Here is a 12,728-nt window from a genome sequence, read left to right on the forward strand (position 1 = left end):
AAGCATTAAAATCATTTTTTTGTTTAAAGGCATTTAAGATAATGCAATATTCGATATTCGAGATTTTCGAGAAAATTGAGCCCTAACGTATTGGGTTCCAATTTTCCTTGTTAAACCTAAATAATCGAGAATATTCTTTATTCAAAACGCATAAGTATAAAAATCATTTTCGGTAATTCAACATGTTGTGTCCTAATGTATTGGGCATGACATATTGCTTTCTCGAGATGAAGATTTTCTTACAAAACAAAAGCGATATTCAAAGTTTGGGGATTTTGAGAAATTGTACTCTAATGTATTGGGTCTCGATTTCTTTGTCTGACTTAAAGAATTGATTATCCTTTTAAGATTTCATCATTTGAGTTTTTTTTTAAATCTTTTTAAACCCTTGACACTAAGACATTAAATAATTAATTCGGTACCGATTTTGGGCGTTACAAGGGTGCTAACCAGTTTTTGTTTTTAAAGTCGACAACTAGAATTTTTGTTTTTCAAAAATATGGTTTCGACAGCTTGGAGACTCCACTTGGGACGTTTTGAGAGTCAAGCCAAAAATTGATTAATTTTTTGTCTTTTTGTTGAAAAAAATCAAAATTTGTTCTAAATTCGTATTTTCTCTTTTTTGCATTTTCTCTGTTATTTTCATGGTTTTAATCGTAGTATCGTCCAAATTTGTCAAGGTGTACCTGCATTTTGCATTGCATTGGTTGGTCAATTTTACCCCTTTAAGTGGGAGCGAGAAGCTAGTCCTTCGTGAGGTTTTCACCTCTGTGCAGGGTAGTGGACCGCTTTCAGGATACATCCATACCTATGTCTTCGTGAGATTTTCATCTCCGTGCAGCCATAGTGAAATGTATTCCCCTGAACTGAACTTGGTCTATATGATCCTATAATGGGTGAAGATCGAGGAATCTACTTGTTCAGGTACCTTTTCTCTAAAACCAAAACCACATACAGTGAACCATAAGAACTTACCCTAGGTAGAACCACACTGAACTTTTAGTGGTCACCCGAATAGGCATTCTATTTATTTTGGCTTTGTACTAACTTGTTTCGTCTTGTTCTTATTATGATTGCATTACATTTGCATCTTGGAAAAGAGCTGTTGATTCAAGTTTGATTACTAAATTAGAGAGTTTGTTACGAAAAGTGAATTTCTTGATAAAGTGGAAAATAATACGGTTGCCTGAATATATTCCGAAAAACACAAAAAGGGTGATAGAGGAATACATGACTTTATTTCGTGGCTCGAAGATTCAAGCCAATTATTCAAGAGTTTTTGATATTCCAACTTCCTTAAAGAAGCTGATGGGCATTACAAGGATAGGCAGGTAATGGATCTCAACCAGGATCAAGCAAAAAGAGATAGAGGAGACACCCATTTTGAAGAATTTGCAAGATTTATCTTAGCATCCGGATGAATAAAGAGAATATATCTTTGCCTGGAGTATGAGGGCAAAGCCGTATATATATCCACCTTATGTAAAGAAATTTGTCTCCTAGTAAAGTTTTCTAACTGTAATTGAATCTGAATCAATGTCTCTTTAGGCATTCATTTCATGCATTTGCATTACATGACATCATATGCATTAAAATCCATTGAAAAAGTCTAATTAAGTAAAATTATTTCAGTTAATTTGGAAAACCAACACCCTTACGGTATCCAAGCATAGACTAGAGAAATGGAACAAAGGTTGGAGCAATTAGAGCAAATGCAAATACAGATGTAGGAACAACTGACCAAATTTCAACAGGAAATGAGAGATATGATGATAGAATTACAGAGAACTATGACGAGCCAGTTAACCCAGTTGCTTGCTGGAGAGTTAGAAAAAGGGAAAAACTCGGTGGTCCACTGTGGGGTTGATAATAAGGATATTGCATATTCCCTAAGTTGTACTCCAATAAGTGTCCAGGTTCAGCCAGGTGCACATCCACAAGGGGCACTCTTTACTATCAGGCCCCAAAAATATCAGACTAGTACATTGGCACCGACGAATTACTCGGCAGACCCAAGCTCTAATCTAAGAGACAGTCTAACCAATCCTGTTGCCCTTCATGATCCAGCAAAAACAAAATAAGCGAGAATAGAGCACCTAGAAACTGTAAAAGCCCTAAGGAAGAAGGGGAATAAGGTGGATAATGCAAGTAGGTACAACAGGGGCTACTCAAAACCAATTACTGTGGGGCAGCCAAAGACAAAAACCACCAGACATCAGGGACCTTTAAAGCAAGAACCTTACATGAGGAAAAATATAGGAAGGCTTCAGTTCAAGCCTATACCAATGTCGTATAGAGAGCTATATCAAGGCTTATTTGATGCACATATGGTATCCCCTTTCTACTTGAAACCAATGCAACCCCCATTTCCTAAAGGATACGACGCAAACACCCAATGCGAATATCATGCAGGAATCACGAGGCATTCGATAGAAAATTGCACTGCCTTCAGAAAGCTAGTTCAAAGATTCATCAATATGTGCATTGTCAAGTTCGATGACTCATCTAGTGCAAAAAATTCGCTACCCAATCATATTGATAATGGGATGAATGCGATGTATAAAGAAGTGTTTGGAAGTGTTCACATCAATGCCATATATGAATACACATTTGAAAAGGGACCTTGTTAGATATCTACCCTTATAAACTTGGGAGTGTTCTAAATAATCGGATTGTGGAAGAAATCTCTGTAGCATCTAGAGCTTACTTAGAGTAATGTTCAGAACACACTTGTTGCTTTTAGCCTAGGGGCAATAAGAATTCCTTGATGAAATAGGCTCATGTCTGAACGTCGTTATTCTAATAAAATACATCTTTGCATTTATTTTTTGAGCCAATATTCTTTCATTCTTTCCAGATAATTATTTTTTCATTCTTTTGGATTTTCTTCCACATCATTCTTTTATTCATTCTTAATCATATTCTACAAATAATTATTCATAAATTTATACATTCTTTTGTATATTCTTTGGTACTTACTATAGGTTCCCAGATATCAATGACATAAGTGACGTTGCGACAAACTCAAAATTTCCTTTTGAGCGCGGCATGTGTTTAAGGGGGATCTCATGACTTTGAAAATGACGTAGATTTTATCTATCTCTGGACTTGTTGAGGATGGTAGAGCAGGAAAGAAATTTTACCTTCGGAGGAGACAATAGAGATTGTGACCTTAAGGGAGTGTGCATAACCGAATAAACAAAGCAAGACCTTGTTAAGTTACTTCAAGAGTTCAAGGATGACTTCGCATGGTCATATTGGATATGTCCGGGTTAAACACTGATATTGTAATTTGAACAACAGCATGATACTAAAAATTTGCAGTATGTTCAAGATTAACATCATGAACGATGCAGTGAAAATTCTTTCCCTTTGACTTATCATAGCTTTACCCATTGAAGTAGAAATCCCTTCTCTACTGGTATTAGTTGAGCTAGAGTTAAATGAAGCAGAATGGATCCAATCACGATGTGATCAGTTGAACTTAATAGAAGTGAAAAGGTTAAAAGTTATTCAGCATGGTCAGATATATCAAAAGCGAATAATGCGGGCCTACAACAAAAAGGTTTGTCTAAGAGAATTCCATAAGGGGGACATAGTGTTGGAAAAGATTCTTCCAATACAAAAGGATTTTAGAGGAAAATGGATGCCAAATTGGGAGGGTCCTTAGGTCGTAAAGAAGGCATTTTTCGGAGGAGCATTGCTTTTAAGTGAGATGAATGGCAAAAAACCTACTAAATCTTGTAAACTCAGATTCAGTCAAAAAATACTGCACCTGAAGAAGGAGCAGAGACCAAGGTGAAAACCTGCAGAGGGCGTTTTGAGTCCTAAAAAAAAGACTAAGGTGAAAACCCACAAAGAGCGCTTTGACTCTAAAAATAAAAATAAAAAAAAAAGTAAAAATGGAGAGGCTAAGGTGAAAACCCGTAAAGGACGCTTTAGACCAAAAGGGATTTGAGTTGAAAACCCGAAAAGGGCGGCTCAAATTTTGGTTAGAATAGGGCATGGGGTGATCAAAGTTACTCAAATGTTGATCAGAATGGGGCATGCGGTGATCCTGCTATGCTTGAGTCAGCAGGAAAGGGTACGCGACATCTTGGGGCATCGACAGAGTAATGTAGATCTCCTAAACACATGTCAAACTAAGAATGATCTTCAGAAAGTTTGTACAGAGAAGCTCAAGCTGCGATATCTGGGGCACCTAGTCTTTATACTACTTATATTTACTTATTCTTGGAATACTTTATTCTTTTTTAAAATACAAGTCAATTCCTCTTTTATTCTCAATATTCTTGATAATTTATTCATTGCAAGATATGCTCTCAAATCAATTCTATTTTATCCATCGTTTTGTTCTTTTTTCAAGCATGTTGCTTTAGAATAACGATTAATGGACTAATAAAGCTTTCACAAGGGAAGTTTTGCATATTACTCTAGAAGTTTCTAAATAATACAGTAACCTGAAACAGGACTATTGTTTAGAATGCACCAAGTTTAAAGGTTGGAAATCTGAGAAGGAAGACTTTCTCTTTGGATTTTGTTGTCAAAAACATTGATTGAACAAAATGACAAGATGACAGGATAGTGACAGAGCTTAAATGAACAAGCAAGCAATAATCACCAAGCAATAGAAAGGGGTTTTCTTGGAAAAGAAAATCTTTCATTTGTGCATAGGCATTTGGTATGACTCCCTAAGAATGATGTAAAAGAACCAAAGAGCTTCATATTCTGTATCCTTAAATTGTGATAGCAGAGGATTAAGAAAAAGGTTAAAATTTTCTACTCTTGGGTTATAGCGGGAGAAAAATGGTACAAGTTTTGCATCTAGTGGATTGAACTTGGAGGTTTACAGTGGGGGCAATCTGACTAAGTGTTTCTTCAAAAAAACTAGCCGAGCAAGAAGGCGTTGTAGCATGTTAGTGATAAAGCCTTAATAAACTTTGAGCAACAAAACCTAAGCGATAAAGAAAGATCATTCTCGAAAAATGACATTCTGTATTCATACAAACATCATTCATACACGTCTAGTTGGGAGTATTTGATTCATTATGATCATGACATCCTAATCATTAGGCATAATTAAGCTCATAAAATGAATTATACAGGTCATGTTCCCTAGAGAACATATCGGTGGAACCCAACCTTATCTCCCTGAGCAGTAGTGGAGTAGGTTGAAGATAGCAGATCCTGTCTTCCTATATCGGTAGCGGAGTAGATTTAAAATAACAGATATTGTCTTCCTGTATTGGCAGCGAAGCAGATCAAAGATAGCAAATCTTGTCTTCTTATGTTGGTAGCAGAGTAGATCGAAGATAACAGATCTTGTCTTCCTGTATTGGCAGCGAAGTAGATCAAAGATAACAGATCTTGTCTTCCTATATTGGTAGCGGAGTAGATCGAAGATAACAGATCTTGTCTTCCTATATTGGCAACGAAGTAGATCGAAGATAGCAAATCTTATCTTTCTATGTTGGTAGTGGAGCAGATCGAAGATAACAAATCTTGTCTTCCTGTATTGGCAATGAAGTAGATCAAAAATAACAGATCTTGTCTTCCTATGTTGGTAGCGGAGTAGATCGAAGATAACAGATCTTGTCTTCCTATATTGGTAGCGAAGTAGATCGAAGATAATAGATATTGACTTCCTATATTGGCAGCGAAGTAGATCAAATATAGCAGATTTTTTCTTCCTATGTTGGTAGCAAAGTAGATCGAAGATAACAGATCTTGTCTTCCTATATTGGTAGCGAAGTAGATCGAAAATAATAGATATTGTCTTCCTGTATTGGCAGCGAAGCAGATCAAAGATAGCAGATCTTGTCTTCCTATGTTGGTAGCAGAGTAGATCGAAGATAACAGATCTTGTCTTCCTGTATTGGCAGCAAAGTAGATCGAAGATAGCAGATCTTGTCTTTCTATGTTGGTAGCGGAGTAGATCGAAGATAATAGATCTTGTCTTCCTGTATTGGCAACGAAGTAGATCAAAGATAGAAGATCTTGTCTTCCTATGTTGGTAGCGGAGTAGATCGAAGATAATAGATCTTGTCTTCCTGTATTGGCAACGAAGTAGATCGAAGATAGCAGATCTTGCCTTCCTATGTTGGTAGCGGAGTAGATCGAAGATAGCAGATCTTGTCTTCCTGTATTGGCAGCGATGTAGATCGAAGATAACAGATCTAGTATTTCTGTATTGGCAGCGATGTAGATCGAAGATAACAGATCTAGTATTTCTGTATCGGCAGTGAAGAAGATCGAAGATACAAGTCTTATTTCCTTGAAGATGCGGTGGAGCAAACAAAAGTAACCAGTCCTATCTCCTTGAATTTGCAATGGAGTGGACTAAAACCACATATCTCATCTCTATGAAGTTGCAGTAGAGCAGATCGCATCAGATTTATCTTTAAGTTGCAGCATAACAAGTTGAAGCTATAAGTCTTATCACCCTAAAGTGGCAGTGGAGCAGATTAAAGATAGCAAATTTTGTTCTACGTACAAATCCTATCTCTCTGGCATTGCAGTGGAGTAGATTAAAGCACTAGTTCCTATACCTCTGAAGATGCAGTAGGAAGGAATGAGGCTATTTGAAGAAGGAGAAGAGCACCAAGGTCTTGCACGACCGGGCAAAATTGGTCATTTTTAATTCTTTGCTCTATTCTCATTACACGATAATGAGCAAAGAGGGGCAGCTGTAATAGCCCATTTTGCCCGGGCCTGATTAAAACCCAAAAATAATAAAACACAGTCCAAATTACAAAGCGCCTGTACGGCCTAATAATACCGGGCCTAATTAGTTCATTTACCCTAACCCATTTTACCACCAAAGCCGATTACAAACCCAAAGACCCAATCTAAACCCTAGCCCAACACAAAGAAACCCTAGGTAGTAAGCCTTAGTCGTCGCCTCCAGCACAGTCCCCAGCCTCCGGACATCTCGGGACCAGCCTCATCGCCGTACGTGCGCACTCCTCAACAGCCACCGAACCTGCAAAAAAGAGGCATACAACGCAACAATAACAGAATAATAGCAAAAAACGCAACGAATATTGAGGAGGAGATAGATTTTTTTCTTTTTTTTACGGCTATAAAAGGCCGATATTGAATCAGTAAATGGGGTGAGATACGGAAGGAATGATAGAATCAAAAAATAGAAAGGTGAAACACCACTGTTAATGATCTTTGTTTTAACTTCTTTTCGGTTTCTTTGAATCTTTTTGTCTGTTTTTTTCTTTGGTTAATATCTACTGATTATTTAAGAAAAGAAACGAAGGGCAAAAGCTTACCTTATCTGCACCGTCGAACCCTCGTCACTTCATAGCAATCGGAGATAGGAGGAGGGTTGGGACTAAACGGTGGCACTCAGGGGTTGGTAAAACCCTAAAGAAGCAGTTCTTTTTGCTGCTTCAAGAAAAGAGAAACAAAATGTTTCTTAATTTTTTTTAAAAGAAGGAATAAACGGTGTCGTTCAGTGGGGGGAGAGTCCGCGCGTCGACCCGACCCGCAGGTTGGGTCCGCGGGTTTTCACCTTAAAAGGGTAATTTGCGCGATTGCCCTCAGTGTTATCCCATGATTCCAAATCGGTTTTTCAAAATTTACCTGGTTAAACTTGAATTTATTCATTTTAGCCTGTGTCAATGCGTAGCGTTTTGGGAAGGTGGATTATTATTAATCTGGTCCCCCATGTCATTCGCTTGTTGCATTTTCATCCCCCATTTTACTTTTAATCCCATTTGTACCTGCTAATTCTATTTCAATTACAATATGACCCTTTTTGGTTTTTTTAAGATTAATCCATTCATCTTATTATTTTTAGTATTATTTTATTATTATTACTCTTATTATATCCACGTTATTAATGTATTCATTTAATTCTCACTTGTTTTCTTATATACTTATATTATTTTATAATATATATATTTTCTTTATACTTCAAATTTTGACATAAAATTTTCTTTTTATAAATATATACATTTTTTTACAAAACATATATATTTTTATATTTTAATTTCAAAAACGTTTTTACTTTTGTAAATATATACATATACGTATACTTCTATATATGTTTTTTTATATATTATTTTATTGTTCATAATTTTTACAAACATATTTTGTAAATACATATACATGTATAATTTAAATTAAAGTATTTGTTTCATGTTGTACATTAACTTTTTATCATACTTTTAAAAAATATATATATTTTAGTTTCATCAAAGCATTAAAATCATTTTTTTTGTTTAAAGGCTTTTAAGATAATGCAATATTCGATATTCGAGATTTTCAAGAAAATTGAGCCCTAACGTATTGGGTTCCAATTTTCCTTGTTAAACCTAAATAATCGAGAATATTCTTTATTCAAAACGCATAAGTATAAAAATCATTTTCGGGAATTCAACATGTTGTGTCCTAATGTATTGGGCATGACATATTTCTTTCTCGAGATGGAGATTTTCTTACAAAACAAAAGCGATATTCAAAGTTTGGGGATTTTGAGAAATTGTACTCTAATGTATTGGGTCTCGATTTCTTTGTCTGACTTAAAGAATTGATTACCCTTTTAAGATTTCATCATTTGAGTTTTTTTTTAAATCTTTTTAAACCCTTGACACTAAGACATTAAATAATTAATTCGGTACCGATTTTGGGCGTTGCGAGGGTGCTAACCCTTCCTCGTGCGTAATTGACTCCCGAACCTGCTTTCTCAAATTTCATAGACCAAAATCGTTTTTAAGGTGAGCCGATCACACCTCAATAAAAGATCAGTGGCGACTCCAGTTTTTGTTTTCAAAGTCGACAACTAGAATTTTTGTTTTTCAAAAAAATGGTTTCGACAAGGTCTATGTCCATACAACCAAACACTATAAGTAAGTGTCTTCTGCATTTTTTGAAATTGGTCCCATTAAGTATGAATATAGAATTGATATTAGCAGATATTGTGGCAGTAGAAGATGAACTAGCTGAATATAGAACACAAATAAATAAATAAATAACAAGCTTACATCAATATCCATAAGTAAACAATAAATTCAAAATAATGGCAAATTACACTCAAGATACCAAACACACCATTAATATCAAGTCTTTGGATAATAATATTAACAATAAGCGATACTCTTGTTGTAGCAATCAAACATTGACAATAAATTATGTCAAACAATAAATCAATCTTTGGACTAACATATTGCTCACATAGAGTACCTTATAATTGTCACACATTTGTCACCACAGATGTCATTGAAATTTTGCCAAATATAAACTTACTTTTGGGTCAATTAATAAACGTATGAATCACAAATACATATAATCATATTGATATTTTAAATAAACTAATCTACGCAAAAACGGTTAGCAAAATCTGAATTTATTTGTTTCAAAATATTTCTATTAATTTCATCTTTCAATAAAATTTGAAGATAAAAATATATTTTAAATATATATAAACATATCGATATTTAAATTTAAAATTTTCATAACAAACAAAGGTCAGAATTGAAATTTCTAATCACACTATAATTTCCAAAATAATCTAAAATAAGGTTGTCTAAATGACACAATTAAAAACCAAAAACCTTACAGCACGTTTAGTTCGCTGTATTGGAATAGAGACGTAATGGAATAGAGGCGTAATGGAATAGATGTGTAATGGAATAGAGGCGTAATAGCAAATCAATTGTTTGGTTGAATGTAATGGAATAGAGGCGTAATAGTAATCTTGTGTTTGGTTGAATGGAATAGAGGTGTAATAGCATAATGGAAAAAACTAAAATGACTAGAATACCCTTAGCATAAATTTGTTTGGGTAAATGATTATTGTTATTGTTATTTAAATTTTAATAAGATTATTAATATCAACAATAAATAATTTAATCATATTTAAACATAATTATTATTAAATATATTATAATTAAAATATATAATTTAATAAAATTCTTAATAATTAATATTCTTATATGAATTTACTCAAATCATAATATATGATAATATAAAAGATAATTTAACATAATTATTATTAAATATATTTTAATTAAAATATATAATTTAATAAAATTCTTAATAATTAATATTCTTATATGAATTTACTCAAATCATAATATATGATACTATAAAATATAAATTAACATAATTATTATTAAATATATTTTAATTAAAATATATGATTTAAAATTTAAAATAATTATAACTAATAAATTTTCTTATATGAATTTGTATAATTTAAAATAATAATTATTATTACATATAATTTAATAATAATATATAATTTCATAAAATTCTTGATAATAAATTATAATAATATATAATTTCATAAAATTCTTGATAATAAATTTTCTTATATGAATTTAAAATAATTAATATTAAATATAATTTAAAATAATTCTTGATAATAAACTTTTATAACATTTTAAATTTAAATTTCATTTTGTAAAAATATATATAACTTTTATCTCATTTACATGTACTAATAATTATTAGAAAGTAGTATTGTATTTGCAATTATGATTGGAAAAGATTGAAATGTAGTATTGTATTTACATGTACAAATAATTGTGATTTAAGCCCATTATTTGTAGGCATAATGCTCTTTAAGATTTAACATAATTAAAGGTTGAACATAATTATATTATTTGAATAATATCAATTAAAGGTTGAACATAATTATCAAATTTGTATGTACTCTTTATATGTACTCTTTCACTAATAAATTATATATTAAATTTGTATCAATTTTTTTTATGTACGCTTTCACTAATAAATTATATATTAGTAAAAAGTTTGTGCATTGGTACACCAATAATTTGAATACATACTACTTTCTATAAAAAAAACATATAACCTATTAGTAAAAACATATAACCTATTTTAAATTCGAAAAGTTTTCAACTTTAGATTTGAATACATACTACTTTCTTTAAAAAAAACACTTTTAATATGGTATTTTAATAACCCAGAAAAGAAAAATATCAATTAGACCATAAACTTAACAAATTTTATATTAGTATCAATATTGATACCTAATTATTCAGTCTTCTAAATTGACTTAAACTTGAACATTATATAAGCATCGAAATTGAAATTTGATTGTTTTTACAGAATTTAAAAACAAAGAGCTTATTAACTGGAAACAATCCTTGTAAAATAATTCAAAAATTATTTCAGTCTTTAACCCTAAACAAATGCAACAATTTCCAGTTTCATTGAAAATAGCAGACAATTTCTAGTTTCATTGAAAACTGCAGACAATTTCCATTGCAACAATATCAAAAAAACTGTCTGAATTGAAAACAGCAGACAATTTCCATTGCTCACTGTATCAATACGAATATTTTAGCAGAGAAAATTAAAATCAGTAGAGAATATCATCTCAAAACAGAAGGAAAATCAAAGTGAAACCACATGTAAATGAAGAAACAATCAAGAGATAGAAAAATTAACATCAGGAATGTGATTTTCTTTCTACTTTCTTTGCACTTACCTAATTGTTGGTATTTCTGTGCCAACTCTGCAGCTAAAAACAACAGGCTCTAATGTAATTTTTGCTGCTGTTACCGAAATATCTGACTCTGTTTTGAAGGGGGCAGAAGCAAGTGGTTTCAATGGGATGGTTTCAGTGTGTCATTTTGCATATATTTGCATAAGTTTTCTAGCTTATTTTCTAAGTATTACTAAGGATAACTAGTAACGAGTGTCATACTATTTTTTTTACCCTTAATTCTATATCATACTGTTCTATTCAAGTCTCCTATTACAGTAATGAAAGCAGTCTTGACTAATAATGGTGAGGATATGGATACCGAGTAACGAGTGTCAGATACGGAACCATGACCAGAGAACATGATAAACACACATGAAAACTAGTGTTTTATTACATGTGATATTAAGCAGCATTTTTATGTGATTACGTCTGTAGGAATTCAGATTGTTATTGCTTTGCCTCACTGCTCAATGGATGCTGATTTTTTCTGAAGTTATTAATCTATTTGTTTTACTTTTGCTTTAATGGTCATTGATAAGGTTTAAACTATTTATGTACATTGAAGGATACCTACAAGCTATGTTAGACTCAATGTACAGGCAAGAATATCTTCGAGTGAGAGTAATTGATGATCAGGTAACTGATTAAGTGAGAAAATAGAAATATCAGTACTGCAACAAATTTTATTTATTTATTTGAGATTTAGATGGCAGCGAAAGGGGACATATAATTGCTAAGGCATGTTTCATAATTATATTATCACTTCTAACAAAGTGTTCATCCAAGTATACCTTGCTTTTGAGGACATACGAATATGATTCCTCAGTTCATATCATACAAAAGTTGTAATGAGCAATACAAACATACAAAACAGAACCATACAAAATAGAAACCACAAAAGCTGCTACAGCAATACAAACCTGCAATCGGGGAAACATACAAACAAAACCATGAATACAAATGGAAAACTAACTTGTAATAAGCAAATCGGGACGACTGCGATGAAGAAGTGTTGGAACAAAGAACCTTTAATGAGAAAAGGGAAATCGGTTAGTGTTGAAACGAAACCATAACCAGCAAATAATGCAGGCAAACAAATAATGAAAAAAAAATTCATAACCAGCAAGAAACCCTAAGCCGATAACTAAAGAAACTGAAACAATCGCAATCGTATTTATAAAAAAAAATTGCAACAACACCCATTAATGCATGCAGAGAGGAAAGATGCCAAGATGAGAAATGATGACCGGCTGGAGATTAC

Source organism: Gossypium hirsutum, chromosome D09 (genome assembly GCF_007990345.1).
Source record: "Gossypium hirsutum isolate 1008001.06 chromosome D09, Gossypium_hirsutum_v2.1, whole genome shotgun sequence".
Lineage (NCBI taxonomy): Eukaryota > Viridiplantae > Streptophyta > Magnoliopsida > Malvales > Malvaceae > Gossypium > Gossypium hirsutum.